Source organism: Panthera pardus, unplaced genomic scaffold (genome assembly GCF_024362965.1).
Source record: "Panthera pardus isolate Hobbes unplaced genomic scaffold, ASM2436296v1 HiC_scaffold_3, whole genome shotgun sequence".
NCBI classification, from domain to species: Eukaryota; Metazoa; Chordata; class Mammalia; order Carnivora; family Felidae; genus Panthera; species Panthera pardus.
The window spans coordinates 7,643,851-7,655,948 of NW_026526876.1; positions in this window are offsets into that span (position 1 = coordinate 7,643,851).

Here is a 12,098-nt window from a genome sequence, read left to right on the forward strand (position 1 = left end):
TAAGAGCGGCCAGCACCCTGCAGGTGTCAGGAGGGGTACTTCTAATTCCAGCAGTGGCAGGCAGCTGTCAGGTCCAGTGGCCTTTTGTTGCTTCCTGTAGTACATCAGTGATCGCTCTGAATTGCCTCCCGTGATCCAAGCCGCCATTGTGCGCCTGGGCTCCGGGACCTCCCCACTTTGTTTCCTCCAGGAGGCAATGGTGGCTTCCTGCCATTTTGAATCTCTGGAATAGTTCATCTTCCTCTCTGTGGCTCTTTCAGCCCTTCCAATGCTTTTGTAACGTATTTCATCCAGCGCGTTTCTGACATTTGAAGTATTTCGCATGGTTTCTGATTTTCTGGATGGATTTTGTCCAATAAAACCAGGAGAGAGAGCGAAAAGGAGGTGGGGGGGGGGACACTGAAGCAAAGAAGAAATATGTGATGTGGCCAGAAGGTCAGTTCTGATGGAAAATAGGAATGAATTCAGAAGGCATTTGTACACCTGGGTGGCTCAGTCGGTTGAACGTCCAGCTCTTGATTTCAGTTCAGGTCACGATCCCACGGTTCGTGGATTCGAGCCCCACATCGGGCTCCACACTGAGAGTGTGGAATCTGCTTGGGATTCTCTCTCTGCCCCTTCCCCTCTGGCGTGCGCGCGCTCTCTCTCAGAATAAATAAACTTTAAAAGAAGAGAAAAATGAGAAGGCATTTGTATTCCATCAGAGGACATACCTAGAGCACAGAGTGATGCCAACAATACCATACTTCCTTGAATGGTGCCTTGGGGTTTGGATCTTCTCTTCCCCTCCCCATCCTTCCCCGAGGATCCTACAGTCTCAGGCACAGTCCAGCTAACAGTTTCCTGGGGCTCCACCTCAAGCCCTTGCATCTGTCCTTCCCCCTGGAAGGGAGTGCTTGGCGATTGCCTTGAGCTTATTGGAAGCCAGAACTTTAAGGCTTGACTTTGTGTCCCGTGAGATGCCAGGAACTTCCAGAGACTTCCTCAGTCCTGTTATTTGTAGTCAATATCATCTCCTCCTCTAAATAAAAGCTAACAAAGAAACAGTGGGTGTTTTGTGTGCGAATTCCAGCCTCTGCAGGCGGAGTCTTCTCCATTTCCAGCCAAAACCTTGGGTCAAGGATGGCAGGAAGGCAGCGGGAGGAGGGAGATAGTGAGGGGCTGGGTCAAGTAGCTGCTGGGCCTGGAGGAGCACTTTGTAAAGCGGGGAGGGAGGGGGTCATCAGCTTAGAATGTGCATGTGGGAATAAAGTCAGGGGCTGTAGGGGCATGAGGAACTAGACCCTGCTACATGGTGGAGGGAAGGCTTGATGAGTGTTAGAGAAGCCCCTGTTGAGATCCAATAGCAGAGATCTGTGATCTACAGGGACTGTTTCATAACTCTCTCTAGAAAGACCCCGTAGCCAAGGAGTGGAGATAAAAAACAGTGCAATTTACTCAGAGCAGGGGCGTGGGCAGAACAAATGGTCAGGAACTCTGTTCTATGGGAGTTCCGCGATCACTGTCAAATGGCTGACCATGCACGTCAGGCTCTGTAAGGGAGCAAAAGTGACTACAGCTCATAACTTCTGGAAACTCCCCCTTCCGGCCCCCCACCCCAGTGCCTCCCCTGATGGGGTCGTAAGCTAATAGTTTCTCCTGTGATTTGCCAAAGGTAGGGACCTCACGATGCTCGGTTGAATCCAATAGCAAAGAACAAAGACTAATATCTAAAATTGTGCCTCTTTTGGCCCCACATTTGGGCCAGTTCCTTTGTTGTTTTACTGTGGAGCATTGTGCTGACTCCCAGAATCTTCAATGGAGCTGTCTGTGGAAGACAGTTGGGTCCACGCTCTTTCCCCCACACCCAACCCCCAATCCCAAACTAAGACTTTGCTGGCTCACCGTAATAGGTCTCATGGGCCTGCTGGCTGGGTTGTCACTAACAGGACTCCTTGCGTCCCCCGGGCCCCTTGGCTTCATCTGGCTCCATCTGGGGAGAGTAATAGGGTTGAGGACCAAGTGCCCAGGAGGGTCTTAGCTGGAGAAAGAAGCCCACGTTCTGGATTTGGATGGAGATTTGGATCCTTCCAGGGCCCTGGACCACAGCAGGACGGGACTTGCAGGGAGGCCACAGCACAAAGACTGGACAGCCAGCCGGATAGGAGAACGCCGACAAACATTGAGGTGGCTGTCTAAATACAAGAAGGTGACTTTCAGGAGGACCCGAGGGGTCTGGGAGACTCTAGGAGCACCATAGGTCCATGATTAAAGGCAGACACAACCCCAGAAGTTAGCTGGGACAAGACGTGTCACACAGGGCACCATGTGCCCGGGGCCAGCAAGATGCCAAGTTCACGCCAGGAGCAACAATGGGTGGGACCACTGAGTCAGAATCAAGTCCGTGGCTCTTTTCCCCATGAGCTCAAGGAAGGCTGGGGAGGAGACAGCAGTGTCTGCTAAGGTGACACAGCCGAGCACTCTTGGCATCTGTGACCCAACAGTCAGGGCAGGTGCCCAAGAAGGTAAGACTAGAAAGGGAAGGAAGCCAGCTACGGGTGCTGATTGGAGAAAGCAGCATTTCCAGCTCTGAGGTCAGGACACAGAGTTGAGGCTGGGGGCAAGGGCGTGGTGAGCCGTGGGGTCCAGGGCGGCTGGAGAAGGACAGTCTCCTGGTCAGTGATGGAACAGCACACAACTTTCAGTATGTAAAGTACTGATGGTTGGATAACGTGCCCGATCAGAATGAAGCCAGAGATAAAAGTCAGGAAAGAGCCTAGACCTTTCTCGTCCCCAGTTTCCTTACGTAGCTTTCTGAATGGACTTTCATGGATGGCGCGTCAGGACAGGGACACGTTCCAAAGACTAATTTTCTCAAAAGCACGCCGGTTGACAGAGTAGAAGAAGGAAGGGGGTTTGGCTAGATTAAGGCAAAGACAGATGAGTATAAATTATGTGGTGGGTAGTTGATCAGCTGGAGTGGGAGAATTAATCTATGGCATGCGTGTCTCTGGATGCGCGTGGTGATATAATTCAGAAATGACAGTGAGGCAGCATTAAGGTTGAGAAATGGTACAATTAGAAGAGCCAAGAATCACCTCTGTGAAGGCTCCTGCATCGTCATTAATTCAGCCACATTACCTTCCGCAAACACTGCACAAGGTCCTGTTTGCAAGCCTTCCAATGACTCACAGAGGAAGGCTGGCTGCCAGTGGCATTTCTGGGGCTCCTTGGGGGAAATTAGCGATTTTCCTACTTGACCAGCCTCTAGAGTTAACCAAGTCCTGCCCGGAACAGATGCAGACGGCATGTGTTTAAGCACTGCAACCCTGGATGAGCTGGCAGGGTGGAGTGGGAGGGGTGGGGGCGGTAAGAAAAATGAGAAGGTGATTAGCTACCTAGTGGTAGCCGGCGTTTCTGTTTCTGTAGATCTGGGCTGGGGCCCGAGATTCTGCATCTTTAACAAGCTCCCAGGGGTGCTGACGCTGCTGGTCCCAGGACTGCCTTTGAGTAGTGAGGGTCTAGATGCTCTGGATGAGAGGCATGGGCGTCACCTGGGAGCCTGTTAAAAATGCAGACCGCAAGTCCCACCCCCCAGCCCCCTGAGTCAGGGTCTGCGTTCAGACCTGCTTTAGAGGACCTCCTTGGTTTCCTTAGAAAGATCTGGGACACCCCTAAAATGGTATGCAAAATTGCCCCGACACACTTGTGCGTGTTTAGGCCACAGATGGCGCTCCAGTCCTTGAACCCTGCAGTGCATTTCTCCTCCCTCCTGGGTTCTCGACTGAAGGAGAGGTAGAGACGGAAAAATAGCCAAATAGAGAACTCAATACAGAAAAAAAAAAAAAAAAAAGAAAGAAAAAAGGCTGTAAACCAGAGCCTCTGAGCCAGTGTTTGATGTGTCCCAATGTGCCAGTTCTCTACCAGTACAGGCGTATAAGCCCAAAGAGACCAGCAGGATTTCCTTGTCTTGTAGAAATGCTCTCCTGTCCCCTCCACCACAAGAACAAAGGTGGCCAGTCTGCTTCCTCCTCCCAGGTGCAGGCGGAGACACGCAGGTTCTGGCCAGTCAGCCCAGAAAGGCAGATGGGACCTTATGCATGCTTGACCTCATGGGGAGACGGCTTGTGTGTGTGTGTGTGTGTGTGTGTGTGTGTGTGTGTCTGGGGCAGGGAGGTGGGACTCCAAAAGTAAAAGAAGAAAATGATCTTGGTTGCTGTCACTATAGTCATTAAACACATCCAGATGTGGGACAGTCAGATTAGTAATTCATTGCTCTTGTGACAAGTCTCTAAGTGGGTTTGGCAGAGAGATGAAGTTCCTCTACCTAGCCCTACCCATCATGGGTAGAGGGAATAGAAGTTTCCATTCCCTGTGGGGTGAAGAAGAGATACTGGGAGGGAAGCTACCACTGTAAAAATGGGGAAAGAGTCTATATGCCCAAAGAGACCCATGCAGGAGAAAAGCTTCAGATGCCCCCATCCAGAGCCTGCCTTGGCTACCACTTGAAGCCTGGAATAAAGAGGTACCAGGGTCTTGAGAGATGCCCTCAGCCAGCTCAGGCTGCCGGTGAGGGGGGGGGGGGCAGACTCCTGAGCAGAGATGTCCAACCAGTTCAGTATGTGACCAGCTGGGGTGGGGACAGCTCACCACAGCCTCCTCCCCACAGCCCAGGGATGTTCCGGAGGTAAGAGGAAGGGTAATCAACCCCTCTGACACACCCTCTTCCCTACAATCCACTGGCAACCAACCTATCAATGTCTGTACATCTCCTGAGAAGCCAATGGGTGCTTAGCCTCCAGGGCCCCCTCCCCTTCAGAGACCTCAAATGCTGGGAGCCATTGAGGGTTGTGGAGTATTCCAGGAGGAGTGGGGACACCAGCTTTGTCATCGGAAATTGTTTCTATTCAATTCAAACTGCAGGATTTGGGGTTTTGAGCAGTTTGGGGGGGGGGGTTGTTTGTTTGTTTTGTTTTGTAAATTGAAGAGAGATTTCAAAAGAAAAGTAGTTGAGTTCCCACGGCTCCGGAAATTCATTTTGGCTATTTTCTCATTCTAATATTTGTTCTTCTATCATTTTTTCTTTTTCTTAAAGTGGCCTTCCACCCAGCACTGATACTCTAACGTTGCTGCAATCATGAATAATATAAAGTGGTCTCTCACCACAAAAAGCAGAGAAGGTCGACTCCAGATTCCTCTCCCCCCATTCTTGTTTAAACCAGAATGAGTTTTTTTTTTGTTTTTTTGCTTTTTTTTTTTTCAGTGCACCTTCACTTCTCGGCCATGATAAGAAGGATAGAAGCCAACAGTGTCCTTAAAGGGCTTTTGGCAGATGCGTTGAAACTCAAGTTCTCCTAGAAGCAATGCAGGTCTGCTCTACCCCCCTGGAACATGTCTAGTTAAAAACAAATCAAAAAGAAAAAAATCAGCACATTCCTCTTTATGCTGCTCATGGTTGGAAGACCTAAAGTTTGTTCCACACTCTTTAAAGCTCAAGCATGCAGCTCCCTCCCACCCCTGTCACAGTCACCTGTAAGTCTGTTCCCTTTTACCCATCTCTTTTAAAGCCCCATCTTCCTGCCTTGGTTCCAGATCACATTATCTCCAGGAAGTGGGGGACAGCAACAGTATAGGACTCACTCAGGGCAGTGGGGAAGGACGGTAAGCCTATGACCCCATGATGGGCTTCCCAGATCTGAGAGGGGAAGAGAAATTGCCTTAAGTTGGTTGTTTGAGTGAATCTCAGATGGATAAACGTTGGGTATTTGGGTCAAAGGTCCAGGGTAGAGGTCTACCAGTAGAATCGGTAGTCATTAATGCCAGGGTTTTCACCTGGGGATAAGGTCTGGGCAGCTTTTCTCTCTCCCCCACCCTTCTCTCTCTCTCTCTCTCTCTCTCTCTCTCTCTCTCTCTCTCTCCATCCATCCATCTACCCACCCATCATATCTACCTACTTACCTACTTACCTACCTACCTACCTACTCTATCTATCATCTATCCTTTGTATATCTTAACTGTAACTAATTCACAGCATTGATGTTAAGATTAAGTGAGATTTTGTACATAGAGACTCTTTATAAACCCCAACGGTCTTATATTTACAGGTGTAGCCTACCCCACAATTTGGGGACTTTCTCAATGACAACACGACCTTGGTAGAGAGATTCTGTTATTTTCGGTGTGTTTTCTTCACCATCAACTTCACCATTCTGTCCACTAGACATTCTACATATTTGTCTCAGAAGAAGGTTGGCAAAATGGCTAAGCTTTTGCGATTTGAAATGCGAGGTCTCAGGAAGAAGGGGGGCAGTGCAGGATTATGGCAATAGATTTTGTACAGGCTGCGTCAAAGCAAGGCTTCTCTCTACCTCACCACCACCACCAAAGAAAGGAAAGAGAGGTGACAGAGTATGGATGACACCCAGAGGGACCAGGCAGAAAGATATGGAATCAACACAAAGAGCTTCCCAAACTTCACCCTGTGTCAGAAAGAAAGCTTTCAATATTGCCAAGACTCCGGAAAAACGTGGGAGCCAAGTGAGTCCTTGCAGGGGGCATGAGCCCTGTAGAGAAACTCTGTGGCTGTCCCCCATTTTGATGTCAGCCGTGACCAACAGATCATTTGATGATCATCCTACAGAAGTGACACCTATGATGCACACACTTATTTTTGGTTGCCATCTAACTTACTCCATTTGTAAGCCCTCCTTTAAACACTGCAAGACACTTCTAAGACCCATACTCAGAGGATGGGATGAGGACATACCAATGAGGTGGGAAGAGGCATGGAAAGGCATGCCCCTGCACCCATGCCTCAGTCAGACTTCGTAAGAACAATTGGAGATCTTCCTTGGATTGAATACAATGGCAAGAGATGTACCACCACCCCCACCTCAGTGAAAAGAGGAATTAGAGAGCCCCCTCCCCAAAAAACAAGTCCTGGAGAAATACAAAACCCAGGAAAGCAGCAATAGCATGAATTGTCCCGGTAACCAACATGAGTGTGCTTGGTGATTGATCCCCATTCCCTGTATTTCTCTGAAGAATGAAGAAAAATTTTTTTCATCTAACATATTCCTTTTTTTTTTTTTCAGATACAGCATACGATTTATACTTCAGTCATCCCTGATCCCATCCATTCTTAACACCTCCACCACTTAACTCTTCAAAACAAATATATTTTGGAGGTAGAGCTGGTAGAACTTGCTGATGGATCACATAGAGATATTGAGGGAAAGGCAGGAGTCAAGAATGACTTCAAGCATGTGGGCCTCAGCAAGTAGCCATGGTGATGTCATCTACTGAGATGTAGAGGGAGGAATAAGTATTGATGCCTGAATTATGTGATTTATCGAGCTTATTACTGCTTTATTTTCTGGTTTTGCTACTAGAGTATAAGATTCATGAAAACAGGGACTTCGTCTTTTTTTCTTTTTGCCCCATGGACTAGAATAATGCCTGTAATAATGATGACACTCAGTAAACATATGTTGAATGAATACCCCATGGGAATGAAAGGTAAGTCCAATAGCAGTGAGGGAGACAGATGGGCTTGGGATGGGGGAATATGGTTCAGTTTGGGAAATGTTAAGTTCAAGGATCCTTGGAACCGTTGGACTGAAAACATCATATAGGTTGTTGGATGTTGGAGCTTGGCGCTTAGGAAGGGGGTCAAGGCTGAAGAGGAAAATGTCAGGGTCGTCAGCATCCTGTTGGTACTCAACACCGTGCAACTGATGAGGTCACCTAGGATGAGGTCTCTTTGGAGATAAGAGGGAAGATCCCTGAGGGCCACCAACACTTAGAGATCTAGGAGAGCATGAGGAGTCAGCAAAGGAGTTCATGATTATGTAGGAGGTCATAGATGGTACTGTCTCCAAAACCAGGAGAGGGAAGGGTTTTAAGAAGGACGAATCACACAGCTGTGTCACAGTCTGCTGAGAAGATGCACGAGGTGGGGTTGTTTCTGCATCTACCATGGAATCACAAGCTCACCGAGAGCCATGATTCTGTTGTTGGGTCACTCTATGCCCCAGATCATGCCATCCCTGCCCATGTTGTGATAAGGTGCACTAGGGAGGCTGATGTACAGAGTACAAAGGGCTGCCTCAGGGAAACACGAGAGAGGTGTGGGTCTTGGTCCCGGCTGACGACACTGGCTACCTTTGATGGGGAGGGCTGGGCAGGTGGAAGATTATTTTCCAGTTAGTATTCATAGTTCTATATTGTACTTATACTATGTCCATTTCGCACACTTCCCAAAGCCAGGGTGTTGGTCAATACTAGAGAACAATACACCTTACAGTGTGGGGGTTAAGAGGATGGACTTTGGATTCAGACAGACCTGGATTTGATTCCTGATGCTGCTGACAACGAAGTCTCATCTTTCTGGGTCTCAGTTACTATCAGATTGGATTAGAAAAAAAATCACCTTTGTCCCTTTAAATACCGCATCCTATAATCATGGGGTTCTCTGAAGGCACAATGCAAAAGGGGTGAGTTTCTGAGGACTTCAACCCATGCTTGACAATTAGTCAATACCCAAAGGTGTATCCTGTCTGTCACCAAACTGTCACCTAGTTGCTTTCCCAAAGTCTGTGCCAAGACAGACGAACTTTTGCTCCTGTCGCTGGCATGACTACTGGGACCAGAGGACCAAGTATGGCCTCATAGTTGTTGCTTGCTTGACAGGTATTAGGCAGCGCATAAGCTGATGGTGTGGAGGCCAGGCATTTCATTCCTGGTGGCCCAATGCTGAGTCACTGGAGGGGGTGGCTGGGGGAGCAGCATTCCAGAGTCGTCTGCCCTTTTCTGGAAAGACTCTGATATAAACGCATCTGTTTGTTAGGAATGATGACCATATCATCTTGTCATACATTTTAAGGGAGGACAGACAAGTTTGGTCTGGAGTGGAAGGGGCCTGAGGGAGCATCACAACTGCCTGTGGTGTTCCCAATCCACTGAAGGACGTCACGTATGTTCTCTCCAAGGTACGGGGCTGTGAAATGGAAGGGGAGTTGTGCCTCTACTGCTCCAGAGAATGAATGAGGATAGAAGTCACCAGGGAGGTTAGTTTCAGCTTCGCATGAGAGACAAGACAGCAGAGTAGCTGAGAGCATGAACTTTGGAGTCGACAGGTTATACGATCTTAGGCATGCAATTTGACTTTCCTCACATCGATTTTATCGTATATAAAATAGGGAACAAGTATTTAAGGTGTTGAGCATTGTGTCCAGGCCATATTCTCTTTGGTTTCACTAGGATTAGAAAAAGAATTTCAACAGAGTGCTCCAATAGTGGGCAAGGACCACTGTTCAGGGAGCCAGCCTCTGACACTGGAGGGTCTGGGTGAAGCACCATCTGATGAAGAAGAGAGATCTCAGCATAGAGGCAGGCTCTGTCTCAGTTTGGGACCCAAAGTCTAAGCAATGATTCTATACGTAGCTCATCAGGTCCCCTCTGATTCTGACTTCCAAAATGGAAGTCCGGCTTTGCTTTGCTCTCCTGAAAAGGGCAAGTGAGCTGAAAAATACACCGGAAGTACGAGACGTTCTTTTACATGGATTCTCGGGGCAGCAGTTTCCAAGGAATCTGAATGGGAAAAGACAAGAGCAGAATACACTGTCTGTAGGAACATACCTGCCTTAGGCTGAGCGAGGGGGAGCCTCCTGATGCAGTTGTCTGTACTACTGAGTGTCTTGTGACTGTCACTATGGCAACCCATGGCTGAGAGGCCCTGCCTGCCAGATCACAGATGGGCACAGTTAACCTCTCCCTCACCAGTGGCAGAAGACCCAGACACCCCAATAGATGCAAAACCTTGGTCTCCACGCCTTCTGAAATAAAGTATCTGAGGAGATACCACAGCCTGTTTAACTAACACACACATACACACACACACACACACACACACACACACCCTCTTTTGTTATAGCAGCAGAACCTGTTCTTTGTATATGGAAGCACGTGAAATAGGACAGTTGTCTTAGCTGTTCTGGTCAAGGACAGGATGGAGAGATTGCACATCTTCCCTCTTCTGAGATAGTTCACAAGGTATTTCTTAAAAAAATTTTTTACATGTTTATTCACTTTTGAGAGAGAGAAAGAGACAGAGCATGAGGGGGAAAGGAGCAGAGAGAAAGGGAGACACAGAGTCCAAGGCAGGGTCCAGGCTCTGAGCCATCAGCACAGAGCCCGACGTAAGGCTCAAACTCACAGACCATGAGATCATGACCTGAGCTGAAGTTGGACGCTTAACCGACTGAGCCACCAAGTCGCCCCATTCACAAGGGATTTCTGGAGGACAGGAGGGCTCCAAGACCCCATAAGGAATTATGTTTGAAATCCCATTGATCTATAGTCTCAGTGTTGTAGGACTTGGAAGAAGAAGACTCCTGAAGACTGGAGAAGTCAAGGAAGGCTTCATGGAAGAAGTAGGATCTGAATTGGTCCTCGAAGGATGGATAGGAGGTGGTAGACAAGATTTCCAAGGCACTGTGTCTGATGGGTCTTCAGAAAGTTCTTTACCCTGGACTTCCCCATCGACTTCCTGTGTCCAGATCATTCTCATTTTCTCCTTGACCCTTCACTCTGTCTCCATTCCTGCTTTAAGGTGATGCTCTTCTGAGCTTCTCTGACAGCTAAGGAGGAGAGAGCCTCCATCTAATCATTCATTCATTGAACACATATTCTTTGAGCACCATCTGTGTGTGACAAATCTGCGTGAGAGAAGCAGAAAGCAAAACTCGGCCTTCAAGGACTGTCAGCCTATCAGACGACCCACTCAGGGAAGCACCAGGGTGAGAAAGAGCACATACACATATTTATTAAAAATCGCACTTTTGTGTCTATAAGAATAACATACATTCATGGTGAAAAAGAGTTAAATGATGAAAGAACTAATATTACCATTCAAAAAAATTGTACATATTATTCATATATAAATATTATAGATTTACTTTCAAAAGGATATTGTACTTTTTAAATGTTTATTTGTTTTGAGAGAGAGAGCATGTACATGTGGAGGAGGGGCAGAGAGAGAGAGGGAGAGAGAGAATCCCAAGCAGGCTCCCCACTGCGAGTGCAGAGCCTGATGTGGGGCTTTATCCCACAAACTGTGAAATTATGACCTGAGCCGAAACCAAGAGTCGGATGCCTAACCAACTGAACCCCCAGTGCTCCTATCTAGATTTATACTTTACATCTAATGTATATTATAGAAAACAGCAAAAACTCTGTGGTTTAACTCAACAAAAATCTGTTGTCTGTGCCGCAAGCCCCACTGTTTTGGGAGGTGGTTTATTCCACATAACCACTCCACACTATTTATTATGCCTCTATCTGAACATAACACTTTACGTTTTTTGAGAGGAGGAGAAAGCAATGGAAAGTTGGCCACTGGCAGTTAAATGCTCCGCACCTTTATGGAAGTTACACTGGCTCACATTTCCTAGGCCAAAGGTAGTCTTGTATCTGATTTAACATCAAAGTTGGCAGGGAAATACAATCCTTCCTTGTGTCTGAAAGGGGAGGGGGCCCCATACTGGTAAGCAGACTGCCAGGCAGAGTGTTCCAACACGTACATGTGCCATATTTGTCCTACCGATTCCCCTGCCCTTGAAAGAGCTGATGACATAGTTCACAATCTGTGCCAAACCTTAGGGCAGACGTCATACTAGAGGCCACTTGGGTCTGAAATGCCAGAATTGAAACCAGGATCCATAACCAAGGATGGGAAAGCTGGAGTGTTCCCAGAAGTAACAGAGTTCTCAGCTATATCCACACATTCAGGAAGCTGTGCAGGTACAGTGTATTACTAAGAGGTAATTTCACAATCAGGTGACCATGAACTCAACCAGAGTAGAGGTGGTCCCAAACAAACTTGTCTATTGAGTCTCATTTCAGTCCCTAGGGTCTTCACAGAAGGATGTCAGGGGTCCCTTCCTTCCCTGATCTCTCCCAGCTTCTTTTTCTTTCCTCCCTAAATGATCTCCTTACTTTTTGTACACCTCTACTTCTCCTTCCCTAACAGTGTCCCACTCCATCCTGGAGACAAGTCCTGAACATTTCCCCCAAGACAGTCTTGAAGTGTCATGAGCTGTTCTTACGACACATAAGCC